The sequence below is a fragment of the Macaca nemestrina genome, chromosome 15 (assembly GCF_043159975.1).
Source record: "Macaca nemestrina isolate mMacNem1 chromosome 15, mMacNem.hap1, whole genome shotgun sequence".
NCBI lineage: Eukaryota > Metazoa > Chordata > Mammalia > Primates > Cercopithecidae > Macaca > Macaca nemestrina.
In genome coordinates this window covers 113,024,827-113,037,567 of record NC_092139.1, presented here as the reverse complement: position 1 = coordinate 113,037,567, position 12,741 = coordinate 113,024,827, and positions in this window count along the sequence as shown.

Below are 12,741 nucleotides of genomic sequence, written 5' to 3'. Positions count from 1 at the left end.
CAACAGACTCCTGCCCGCTTAAATTGGCCAGTCCCCTCCCCAGCCCTACGTTCTTTCTTTTCAGAGTGCTTGTCACTCTCCGAAATTAGGTGCGCTTGTGACTGGCTCCCACTTCCCATCCGGGTACCTTATCCGTCTTGTACACCGGGAGTCCCCAGAAGCCAGCACGGCGCTGGGCACACCACGGCCGCCCACATGTTTGTGCGCGCGTGAGTGTCTTCCCCGTGCTCTTCCCTCATCAAGAAATACTCTTCCCCGAGGCTGAGAATTTCTACTAAAAATACAAGAAATACTCTTCCCCAGCTTAGGTTCGATCTAGCGAGGCCCCCTGACTACTCGCGCATCCCTGTCCCAGGTTCCGCGTCCGTAAAGGATGTGATCCTAGCACCCGCCTTGGGGGTATTGCAAGGCCTAAGTGAGAATATGCGTGGATTGGCTGGGCACGGGCCCCCTAGCGATCTTATTACTCCTCCTTTGTCTGCCACTGAAGTCTTTCTCTTACCTAAACAAGACCCCAATCTACTTCCTATTCCCAGCCTGCCCTGCCCAAGCTGGAGTCAATTATGACTTCCTGTCTCCATAGCACCTTTTTATCTGTCTGATTTTAAAGTTGGCTGTTAATATCTCCCCCATCCTAGCCCACCAGGACTAGGGTGTGACAGAAGGTAGTGCTGTGTTAGCGGCCTGTGATATTTTGGGAAGGGGCAGAGTCCAGGAAACTGTGGGAACTGTGACTCTGGGATGAAGAGGGCAACCCCTGGGTGCTCCGTACGTGGGATCAGGCACTCCCTGAGGACTCTGCCTGAGTTTCCTCGTGGTGTTTTTGGGACAGCCCTATGAGGAAGGCGTCTTCATTGTTATTCCAATTTAACAAGGGGAAGCTCAGGCCCAAGAGGTTGTGTAGTGCCATGCCTCGACCTACACAAGTAACCACCACTGCATACAGCTTCCTAACCCCTGGAGGTGCGATTTAAATGCAAAAAAAGGCCGGTGGCTCATGCCTGTAATCTCAGCACTTTGGGAGGCCGAGGCGGGTGGATCACCTGAAGTCCGGAGTTCCAGACCAGCCTGGGCAATATGGCGAAACCTTGTCTCTACTAAAAATACAAAAATTAGCCAGGCGTGGTGGCGGGCACCTGTAATCCCAGCTACTACAGAGGCTGAGGCAGGAGAATCACTTGAACCCAAGAGGCAGAGTCTGCAGTGAGCTGAGATCATGCCACTGCACTCCAGCCTGTGCTACAGAGCGAGACTCTGTCTGAAAAAAAATTTTTTTAATGCAAAAAATATATAATTCAGTTCATGAACACCTGCTCCTGTACTGGGTGCTGAAGCCCTAGACCTGTGGGAGACGTGACCCCTCAAGGAGCTTCCAGGCCCCAGCAAGGATTTTGATTAACAGGACCTATGGGCTGGGTGCTGCAGAGGTCAGTCAGACCCAAGACTCTGCACAGGGCATCCTCTGAGGGGTGGTGAGACCAAAGCAATCATAATCTCCAGTCACGTTCAGCACCATCTGAGACAGGCTGGGAACCTCAGCCCCTCCACCCAAAAACTCAGCCAGTCAGCCTTATAAGAGCAAGGACAGCCAGAAGGACGCCTCAGGAGCAAGGGCTCGCCCTCTCCCCACATCCAAGAGAGATGCAGCTTTTTCTCAGGTTGTGGAAAATTACTGAGACACTGTGCCCTGGGCACCTTGACCATTCTGAGTAGATAAGGGGGCAGATATGGCAGGTTGGCAAGGGGCCCGCGTGGTGCTAATGTGTGGGTGTGACACATCATTGGGCACTGCGGAGTGTCCGTGTCCCAGCCTCCACACAGCCGGTGTGAGCACAACTCACACTAATGAAGATGTGTGTGCACAGCAAGGCTTGTCCCCAGGAGCCCAGCGACCAGACCCAGTCCATTTCTTTCCTTTTTAAAAGTTTTCAAATTAAAATATGTTTTTTTAATTTTTAATTAATTATTTTTCATGGAGACAGACTCACCATGGTACCTAGGCTGGTCTTAAACTCCTAGGCTCTAGTGATCCTCCCACCTCGGCCTCCCAAAGTGCTGGGATTACAGGCATGAGCCACTGCACCGAGTCCAGACTCAATCTATTTGTGTATTGAGGGTACCTTGGGGGGCATTCGTGCATTTGGAATGTACACACCTTTGTGTGGGCGTACACACTACTATGAATTGAGCACCAACTATGTGCCAGGCGCTATTCCAGACTCTTCGTAGGCATACCGTTCCTCACTATCGCTGCCACCCTGTGAGGTAGGTGTTATTAATCTCCTTTAACAGACCGAAAAACAGGCTCAGAGGCTTTAGAGCAACTAGTCCAAGCTGGAAAGTGGGCATCTGCTTGGAATTGCTGCCAGGGTCTGTCTGGCTGCAGAAGGAGCTTTGCACTGTCAGAAAGGAGACAGCCAACAGATTCACAGGCAGGGCCCCTGGTGAGATGCTCCAGGGAATGGACAGAAAGGACACCAGAGACCACATAATAGTCCTCCCATCCTGGAGAGGAAGTTGTTGCTTTATTCTGTGGACAAACCCACACCATAACACATATATGCCCTGCACCGGTGTACGAGAACACACCCCACAGAGGTAACATGCACCATGCAATATACACCCTCACACCGTGTGTGTCATTACACATACATGCTGTAAACACACTCATGGTGTAGCAGGACGAGCCGCAGACAAAACTCCTGAGACACTGGATTAAAGAAGGAAGAGGTTTTTTATTCGGCCGGGAGCGTTGGCAGACTCGCGTCTTAAGAGCCGATCTCCCCGAAAAGAAATACTTGGCCTTTTTAAAGGCTTACAACTTTAAGGGACCCACGTGAAAGGGTCGTGATAAATCGAGCAAGCGTGGGAAACGTGACTGAGGGCTACATGCATCAGCTAACAAAAAGTTTTACAATGCTTTTTTCATACAGTGTCTGGAATTTGCAGATAACACAAGTAGTTTAGACCAGGGGTTGATATTATTATTACTTTGTTTAACTCCTAGGGCCGGGTGGTGGTGCCAAGGTTGTCTGGCTATTTATCTTACTTTTGTTTCTTTCTCTCTTTCCTCCTGTCTTGTGAACTAGGCAAGGTCGGGGGAGGAGGGCAGCCGGAGTAGTAGTGGTCTCCTTCCTTACTGGTAAAGAAGCTAATTAAGCCTTTTAGAGCCTCCCCACATGTCAGTCACGCCCATGTCTGTTTCCTATAGAAACTCTCCTGCTAGGGCTGGGCGCGGTGGCTCAAGCCTGTAATCCCAGCACTTTGGGAGGCCGAGACGGGCGGATCACGAGGTCAGGAAATCGAGACCATCCCGGCTAACACGGTGAAACCCCGTCTCTACTAAAAATACAAAAAAAAATTAGCCGGGCGAGGTGGCAGCCGCCTGTAGTCCCAGCTACTCGGGAGGCTGAGGCAGGAGAATGGCGGGAACCCGGGAGGCGAAGCTTGCAGTGAGCCGAGATCCAGCCACTGCACTCCAGCCCGGGCGACAGAGCAAGACTCCGTCTCAAAAAAAAAAAAAAAAAAAGAAACTCTCCTGCTGCTCCCTGCATCTGGGCAGGCTGGCAGGAGGGGCCGTGATGCCATTGCTAAGCAGCAGGTGGGGTGTGTGTGGCAGGCAGGGGAAGGGAAGAGGGGAGGCTGCACCTTGGAAAAATCTCTCTGGCTCTCCTTCTCCATCAGCTCGTCTCCCCTTCCCCAGACCCTGCCCGTGCCCCAGCTCAGGCCCCCTTGCTGCTGGTCTAGAAGTTTTGCAACCGGCTGCTCTGAGGTTTCCACTCACCAATCTGTGTCACCTGCCACCAAGACATGCCATGTCCGGGAGGACTGGCAGGAGCACTGAACAATATCTACTGAACACCCACTGTGTAAGGAGCTGAGGACACAGTGGGAAAACCAGCCCTGCCCTCGTGGAGCTGACAGTATGGTGCGCCAGGCCTCTACTGACTCCAATAAGAATGGCACCATGTCCAAGAGGCTGAAGAAGAGACCCAGAGCCAGTGAATGAGATGTGGGGCTTATTGAGGACTTAGATACAAAAGTGATCCAGTGGCAGCGGGCTAGACAGGAGAAACACTATCATTTGTAAAAAGCATCCTATTTATATAGCAATTTTTATGGAGCCCCCTTCACCTAGCAACCTCCATTTGAGCCACAGCAAAGGGCCTGGATCCCCTGTACGGCCTGCATTCCAAGGGACCGACAGGCCAGGGGTTCAGATCTCTTCATAGATAAGAAGTGAACCTCCAAGTTGGCCACTCCCAGATTCCTTACTTCAGGACTCCAAACACACATTCTTCTTAGACCAAAAGGTCATTGTCAGGGTATGCTTAAGTTACTGCTGTCAGGTCCACCTGCCATTCACAGCGTAGTGGGTGGGGAAATGGACAATGATCCCTGGTGTCAGGCTATGAAGACAAATGAAGTTGTGTAAGGGACAGAGGCTGCTACAAAATTTAAAGGGCAAGACGTAGACTGAAGAAATTTGCAAAACATATGTTGGACCAAGGACCTAATCTAGAATATGACAAGAACACTCACAGTTCAATAAGAAGGGGCCAGGCACGGTGGCCCAAGCCTGTATTCCCAGCACTTTGGGAGGCCGAGGTGAGAGGATCACTTGAAGCTGGGAGTTTGAGACCAGCCTGGGCAACATAGTGAGACCCCTGTCTCAACTAAAAAAATTTAAAAATTAGCCAGGCGTGATGGTACACGTCTGTGGTCCCAGCTACTTGGGAAGCTGAGACAGTAGTAGTGCTTCAGTGCAGCAGTTTGAGGTCTCAGTGAGCTATGATTGTGCCACTGTGCTCCAGCCTAGGTGACAGAGTAAGACCCTGTCTCTAAAACAATAAATAAATAAGAAGAAGGTACACAACTCAATTTTTAAAAATTGTGTAAGACTGGGTACAGTGGCTCACACCTATAATCCCAGCACTTTGGGAGGCCAAGGCTGGCAAATTGCTTGAGCTCAGGAGTTCAAGACCAGCCTCAGCAACATAACGAAACTGCGTCTCCACAAAAAATACAAAAATTAGCTGGGCGTGGTGGTGCACACTTGTGGTCCCAGCTACTTGGGAGGCTGAGATGGAAGGATCACTTGAGCCCAGGAGTCAGAGGTTGCAGTAAGCCAAGATCACGCCACTTCACTACAGTCTGTGTGACAGGGCAAGACCCTGTCTCAAAAAAAAAAAAAAAAAAAAAAGAAAAGAAAAAAAAGAAAAAGAAGGCCGGGTGCGGTGGCTCAAGCCTGTAATCCCAGCACTTTGGGAGGCCGAGACGGCGGATCACGAGGTCAGGAGATCAAGACCAGCCTGGCTAACACGGTGAAACCCCGTCTCTACCAAAAAAGACAAAAAACTAGCCGGGCGAGGTGGCGGGCGCCTGTAGTCCCAGCTACCCGGGAGGCTGAGGCAGGAGAATGGCGGGAACCCGGGAGGTGGAGCTTGCAGTGAGCTGAGATCCGGCCACTGCACTCCAGCCTTGGCGACAGAGCGAGACTCCGTCTCAAAAAAAGAAAAAGAAAAACAAAACACTGGGCAAAAGATTTGAACACATACTTCCCCCAATATATATGGATGGCAAATAAGTACTTGAAAGCATGCTCAACATTATTATTCATTAGGAAAATGCACATCAAAAACACAATGAGACACCACCAGACACCTACCAGAATGGCTAGAGTAAAACAGAGTGATGACCCTCGTTGCAATTGCTGGTGAGAATGCAGAGAAACTGGACCATGCATACATTGCAAGCAAAGAGTGTAAAATGGTACAGTCACTCTGGAAAATAGTTTGGCAGTTTCTTTTAAAAGTAATTTGCGCCAGGCACAGTGGCTCACGCCTATAATCCCAGCACTTTGGGAGGCCGAGGCAAGCAGATCATGAGGTCAGGAGATCAAGACCATCCTGTCTAACACGTCTCTACCAAAAATACAAAAAAGTAGCCAGGCGTGGTGGCGGGCGCCTGTGGTCCCAGCTACTCGGGAGGCTGAGGCAGGAGAATGGCGTGAACCCAGGAGGCAGAGCTTGCAGTGAGCTGAGATAGTGCCACTGCACTCCAGCCTGGGGGACAGAGCGAGACTCCATCTCAGAAAAAACATAGAAGTAATTTGCACTTACCAAAACATCCAGCAATTGTGCTCTTGGGTATTTATCCCACAGAGATGAAAACTATATTCATACAATAGCCAAAAACGGGAAACAACCCAAATGTCCTTCCGTGGGTGCATGGTTAAACGAACTGTGGCCCATTTATACTGTGGAATACTACTCAACAGTAAGTAGGAGGCCGGGCACAGGGGCTTACACCTGTCATCCCAGCACTTTGAGAGGCTAAGGTGGGGAGGATTGCCTAAGGCCAGGAGTTCAAGACCAGCCACGGCAACATGTTGAGACCCTGTCTCTACAAAAAATTTAAAAAGGAATGCGCTTTTTTTTTCTTTTTTTTGAGACGGTATCTTGCTCTGTTGCCCAGGCTGGAGTGCAGGGGCGCAATGGACTCACTGCATCCTCCACCTCCCGGCTTCAAGGGATTCTCCTGCCTCAGCCTCCCAAATAGCTGGGATGACAGGCGCTTGCCACCACGCCCGGCTAATTTTTGTATTTTTAGTAAAGATGGGGTTTCATTATGTTGCCCAGGCTGGTCTTGAGCTCCTGTCCACAGGTGGCCCACCTACCTCGGCCTTCCAAAGTGCTGGTATTACAGGCATGAGTCACCACATCTGGCCAGAATGCACTCTTGATATACGCAATCATTTGAATGGATCACAAAGAAATTAGGCTGCATGAAGAAAAGGCAATCTATAAAAGTTACATAAACTCTATGATTCATTTATAGAAGTTATTTTTTTATTTTCATTTTTAATTTTGTTTTTATCATCCAGCTCAAAATGTCATATAGAACCATTTTTAAACGACAATATTGTCAAGATGGAGAACAAATTAGTGATTGCCAGGGTTTAGGGGCTAGGGAAGCGGTGCGTGTGGTTATGCAGGGCTGCAGGAGCCTTGTGGACACGAAGCAGTTCTGTATGTTGTTTGTGTTGATGGTAACCCAAAGCTACATATTTGATAAAATTACATAGAACTACACACACACACAAGCACTTGTGGCTGGTGAAAGCTGAATAAGCTCTGTGGATTGTACCAATATGAATTTCCTGGTTTTTGACATAACTATGTTGTAGTTATATGAGGCATTAACATGGGGAGAGGCTGGGTAAAGGTGCTCAGGACCTCCCTGTACATTTCTTTTTTACAACTTCCTGTGAATCATTTCAAAATAAAAAGGTTTTCTCTGAAAAATGTACAAGCACTTTGGAAAAGAGTTTGGCAGTTTATTTAAAAATTCATCATACCCCGCGGCCAGGCATGGTGGCTCATGCCTTTAAAAGGGTGAGGTGGGCGAATCACCTGAGGTCAGGAGTTCGAAACCAGCCTGGCCAACATGGTGAAACTCCATCTCTACTAAAAGTACAAAAATTAGCCGAGTGTAGTGCTGCATGCCTGTAATCCCAGCTACTTGGGAGGCTGAGGCAGGAGAATTGCTTGAACTCGGGAGGTTGAGGTTGCAGTGAGCCAAGATAGTGCCACTGCACTCCAGCCTGGGCAACAGAGTGAGACTCCATCTCAAAAAAAAAAAAAAAAAAAAAAAAGAGGCTGAGGGTGGGCAGATCATTTGAGGCCAGGAGTTTGAGACCAGCCTGGCCAACATGGTGAAACCCCGTCTCTACTAAAAATACAAAAAATTCACTGGGCGTGGTGGGGCACACCTGTAGTCCCTGCAACTCAGGAGGCTGAGGCAGGAGAATCGCTTGAACCTGGGAGGCAGAGGCTGCAATGAGCCAATATCGCATTTCAGCCTGAGACTGTCTCAAAAAAAATTATTTTCATCATACCCCCATGATATGACCCAGCTATCCCACTCTCCAGTATTTACCCAAGAGAAGCGAAAGCAGATGTCCACACAGAGTCTTGCACATGAGTGCCCACAGCAGCTTTATGTGTGATAGTCCCACACTGGAAACAAAACAGGTCAATGGTGGATCCACACATTGTAGAATATCCACACAGTGGGACGCTTCTTAGCAAGGAAAAGGAGCAAAGTGTTGATACATGCAGCAGGATGATGAATCTCAAAATAGTTATGCTGAGTGAAGGAAGCCAGACACAAAAGAGAACATACCATATGGTTCCATTTATATAAAAATTATAGAAACTGCAAACTAATCTTTAGTGATGGAAAGAAGATCAGGCCAGGTGCAGTGGCTCACGCCTGTCATCCCAGCACTTTGGGAGGCTGAGGTGGGCAGATCACTTGAGGTCAGGAGTTTGAGACCAGCCTGGTCAACATGATTAAACCCCGTCTATACTAAAAATACAAAAAATAGCCCTGGTATGGTGGCTCATGACTGTAATCCCAGGTACTCAGGAGGTTGAGGCAGGAGAATCACTTGAACCTGGGAGGCGGAAGTTGCAGTGAGCCAAGATTGTGCCATTGCACTCCAGCCTGGGCAACACAGTGAGACTGCCTCGAAAATTTTTTTAAAAAAATTTAAAAAGATCAGTGCAGTACAGGGTGGCAGGGAGCGATTACCAAGAAGCCCAAGGAAGTTTTTGAGGGAGATGGATATGTCATCACTATTGCAGTGGAGCGTTCACAGGCGTATACATTTGTTAAAACGCATCAGATAGGCTGGCGTAGTGCTCACACCTGCATCCCCAGCACTTTGGGAGGCCGAGGCAGGCAGACCACAAGGTCAGGACTTCAAGACCAGCCTGACCAACATGGTGAAACCCCATTTCTACTAAAAATACAAAAATTAGCTGGGCATGTGGTGGGCACCTGCAGTCCCAGCTACTCAGGACATTGAGGCAGGAGAGCCGCTCGAACCCAGGAGGAGGAGGTTGCAATGAGCCAGGATTGCGCCAGTGCACTCCAGTCTGGGCGACAGAGAGGGACTCCCTCTCAAAAAACAAAAACAGAAACAGTACTCATGGCCAGGCGCGGTGGCTCATGCCTGTAATCCCAGCACTTTGGGAGGCCGAGGCGGGCGGATCACGAGGTCAGGAGATCGAGACCATCCTGGCTAACACGGTGAAACCCCGTCTCTACTAAAAAAATACAAAAAAATTAGCCGGGCGTGGTGGCGGGCGCCTGTAGTCCCAGCTACTCGAGAGGCTGAGCCAGGAGAATGGCGTGAACCCGGGAGGCGGAGCTTGCAGTGAGTCGAGATCGCGCCACTGCACTCTAGCCTGGGCGACAGAGCGAGACTCCGTCTCAAAAAAAAAAAAAGTCCTCATTAGATATGTTCTAAATAGGTGCATCTTATTATAAATCGGTGATGCCCCAATAAAGTGGAAAAATCAAGCTGGATGAGTTGACAGAGGGTGATAAGGAACAGGGGCTCTTTTATTTAGGGTGCCAATTCTGTCCAAGATTCTGCTCTGACAACTCCTTGAGAATTTCTGTTCTTCTGAGCGGATGGGTGGCTCCTAGGTTTCCTAAGCCTGGGACTCCGGGTTCTGTTGGATCAAACTGAATGGCATCCCTTATGATTAGCCTGATCTCAGAAGAAATAACCCACTCAGGAGCAGCCTTCCCAAGCATCTGGCCCTTTTTGCACAGATGAGGTCAGGGGAGCCCAGAGAGGTTACGTCCTTGTCCCAGATCACACAGCACCCCTAGGGTGAGTAGCTAACCCATGAACCATGGCTGGAATGGGAGGAAGGTGAAGCCACCTCTGCGTGGAGGTGGGAAGCTCAGCTCTGAAGGCCCTGCCATTTCGGCCATGGCAGATGAGCTCTACAGACTTGGAGAAGCGAGCTAATAAAACTGCTTCTGCATGGATTTATAATTAGCAGTTTCTGTGAAGCCTGAGTCCAGCCCAGAGCCCAGCAGCCAAGCGCAGCAACTCCCACTCACCCCCACCATCAACTTGGGCTATTCAGCTCAGGGGGATTGGGGAGAGCTGATGGGAAGATGTCAAGGGCTTTTTCTACTCCTCAGAATCCAGACTTACTGCTTCTCCCCTCGTGCTGCCTAGGAGGGGCCTGGGATCCACATTCTCCAAGGCCCCATCCGGAGAGGAGGAGCTGTTTTGTCTGCAGAAGTGCGGGTAGAGGGCCGGGCATGGTGGCTCACACCTGTAATCCCAGCACTTTGGGAGGCCAAGGCAGGCGGATTACCCGAGGTTAGCAGTTCGAGGCCAGCCTGGTCAACATGGTGAAACCCCATCTCTACTAAAAATACAAAAATTAGCCCAGGCATGGTGGTTGGCACCTGTAGTCCCAGCTACTCGGGAGGCTGAGGCAGGAGAATCACTTGAAGCGAGGAGGCAGAGGTTGCAGTGAGCTGAGATCACACCACTGCACTCCAGCCTCGGTGACAGAGTGAGACTGTGTCTCAAAAAAAAAAAAAAAGTGCGGGTAGAGTGGCTGGTGGAGTAACACCGTTGCTGTCTCAGTGACAGGGATGTCTCAGTGACTGACAGAGCAGGGTCCGGCTTTCCCATGAATTCTCTCTTGGCCTCCATGGTGACCCTCTGTTCCCACCCAAATACTACTGCGGCTCTGTCCATCACCTTCGCTGCATCTCTGGTCCTTCGCCTTTCATGATCTCAGCAGTCCCAGAGCTTCAAATACTATCATTCATTGCTTAGTGTATCAGAAAGCTTGCCATACTTGTTTTTTTTTTTTGCTTTAATATGACTGACAAAGCAAGGCTAATGGATTCAGCTGGCCAAAAAAAAAAAAAAAAAAGCAAAAACAGAGTCCTCTTTAGACTCAGACAGCAAAAGATCAGAGATGCTCACTCCCTGTTCCCTGTATCCTCATCCCACAGGATGACACTGAAATAAGAGGGGCCCAATGAGGACAGCATGAGCGGGAGGCACCCTGTTGCTGAACTGCAGCTGTACCCTAAGGAGGAGGACGAGGAAGGAGCCTCAAACCTCATCAGAGCCGAGGGCCACTAGAAACTCTCATAAAGGCCCCAGGAAGATGGGAGGTGGGGACAGGGCCATGTGGCAGCAACTCGCAAACCTCCCATGCTCTCATGTTCTGGGAGGAGCACTGGGAGTTCTGCCAAGGTTTGGATCAGCAGCAGGGAAGCTGGACCTCTGTAGCCTCTGCGGATACGGGCAAGGGCTGCGGGACACTGGCTCTGCTCCAAGCAGTTCCCCTACAGTGAGTGACAACCAACCCTAATGTCTCAGTTGTTTACAACACAAAGGTTAATTTCCTGTCTGGGATCCCTGTTGGCTGTGAGCAGGCTGTGACTCCATGCGTCTTCCTCATTCAGGTCCCAGGAACACATAGCAGCCCCCCTTGGGCTATGCTTCTCTCCCCACAGAGGCTGAGCGACAGAGGAACCATCCAAAGGCTCTTCAAACCTCTGCTCAGAGTGGCCCCGCCTGTCCCACGGCCAGACCTGACGATGCAGGGTGGGAGGTAATATAATCCTTTTCAATCCAGGCAGCCAGTATTTGAGAGCAACCATTTGCTCCACCCACTCTGATAACTCTGACAACTCCAACACGGATATCTGCAGCCCCTTCCTCCCCCGAGTGCCAGAGCCAGATACCCCGGGTATGCAGATACCTAGATAGCCTGCTGCTCAGCCCTACTGATGCATCCCATGCAGCTTGCATTGAGCCCACCCCACGTTCTGGATTGCCCGTAGCTCAAACTTCGTGTCCCCATTCTGGTTGAGGGTACCACCATGCATTCAGTGGCCCCGGCCCCCAACCCAGAGGCCACGCCAGATCCCCTTTCCCCCTCCTTCCCCACAGCCAGTTCATCAGCAAATTCTTCCGTGTCCCCATCAGAGTTACACTGCCACCCCTCGGCTTCCTGCCCGCAAATCCATCCTCTGCACGGCTGTGACTTGGGCTTTATGAAGACCATTCTCTGTGCGAAACTGTTCAGAGCTTCCCGTTAGCCCCCGAATAAAATCCAGCCTCCCCATGGTGGCCTCAAGCCACGTTGCCCACCCTCGGCCACCTCTCCTCTTGCTGGCCTTGAACCTGCCAACATTGGCAAAATATTGCTCCTTGCTGGGTGCTGTGGCTCATACCTGCAATCCCAGCACTTTGGGAGGCTGAGGAGGGCAGATCACCTGAGGTCAGGATTTTAGACCAACCTGGTCAACATGGTGAAACCTCATCTCTGCTAAAAATACAAAAAATAGCCAGGTGTGGTGGTGTGCGCCTGTAATCCCAGCTATTTGGGAGACTGAGGCAGGAGAATCACTTGAACCCGGGAGGTGGAGGTTGCAGTGAGCTGAGATGGTGCGACTGCACTCCAGCCTGGGTGACAAGAGCGAGACACCATCTCAAAAAAAAAAAAAAAAAATATATATATATATATATATATATCTCCTTACGTGGATGCCTCATTCCTTCCGTGAACATGGAGCACAAAACACGTGTCCAATAAATAACGACGCGAGCGATTATTAAAATTACCAAACTCCTTCCCCTCCTTGCCGTGTGCCGGATGGAGTAGGGGTCACAAAAATGGGTCCAACCTTTACCAGAGGGGTTTCACCATGTTAGCCAGGATGGCCTCGATCTCCTGACCTCGTGATCCACCCACCTCAGTCTCCCAAAGTGCTGGTATTACAGGTGTGAGCCACTGCGCCTGGCTCTGTCTCTACTAAAAATACAAAAAATTAGCCAGGTGTGGTGGTGGGTGCCTGTAATCTCTCCTACTTGGGAAGCTGAGGCAGGATAATCAC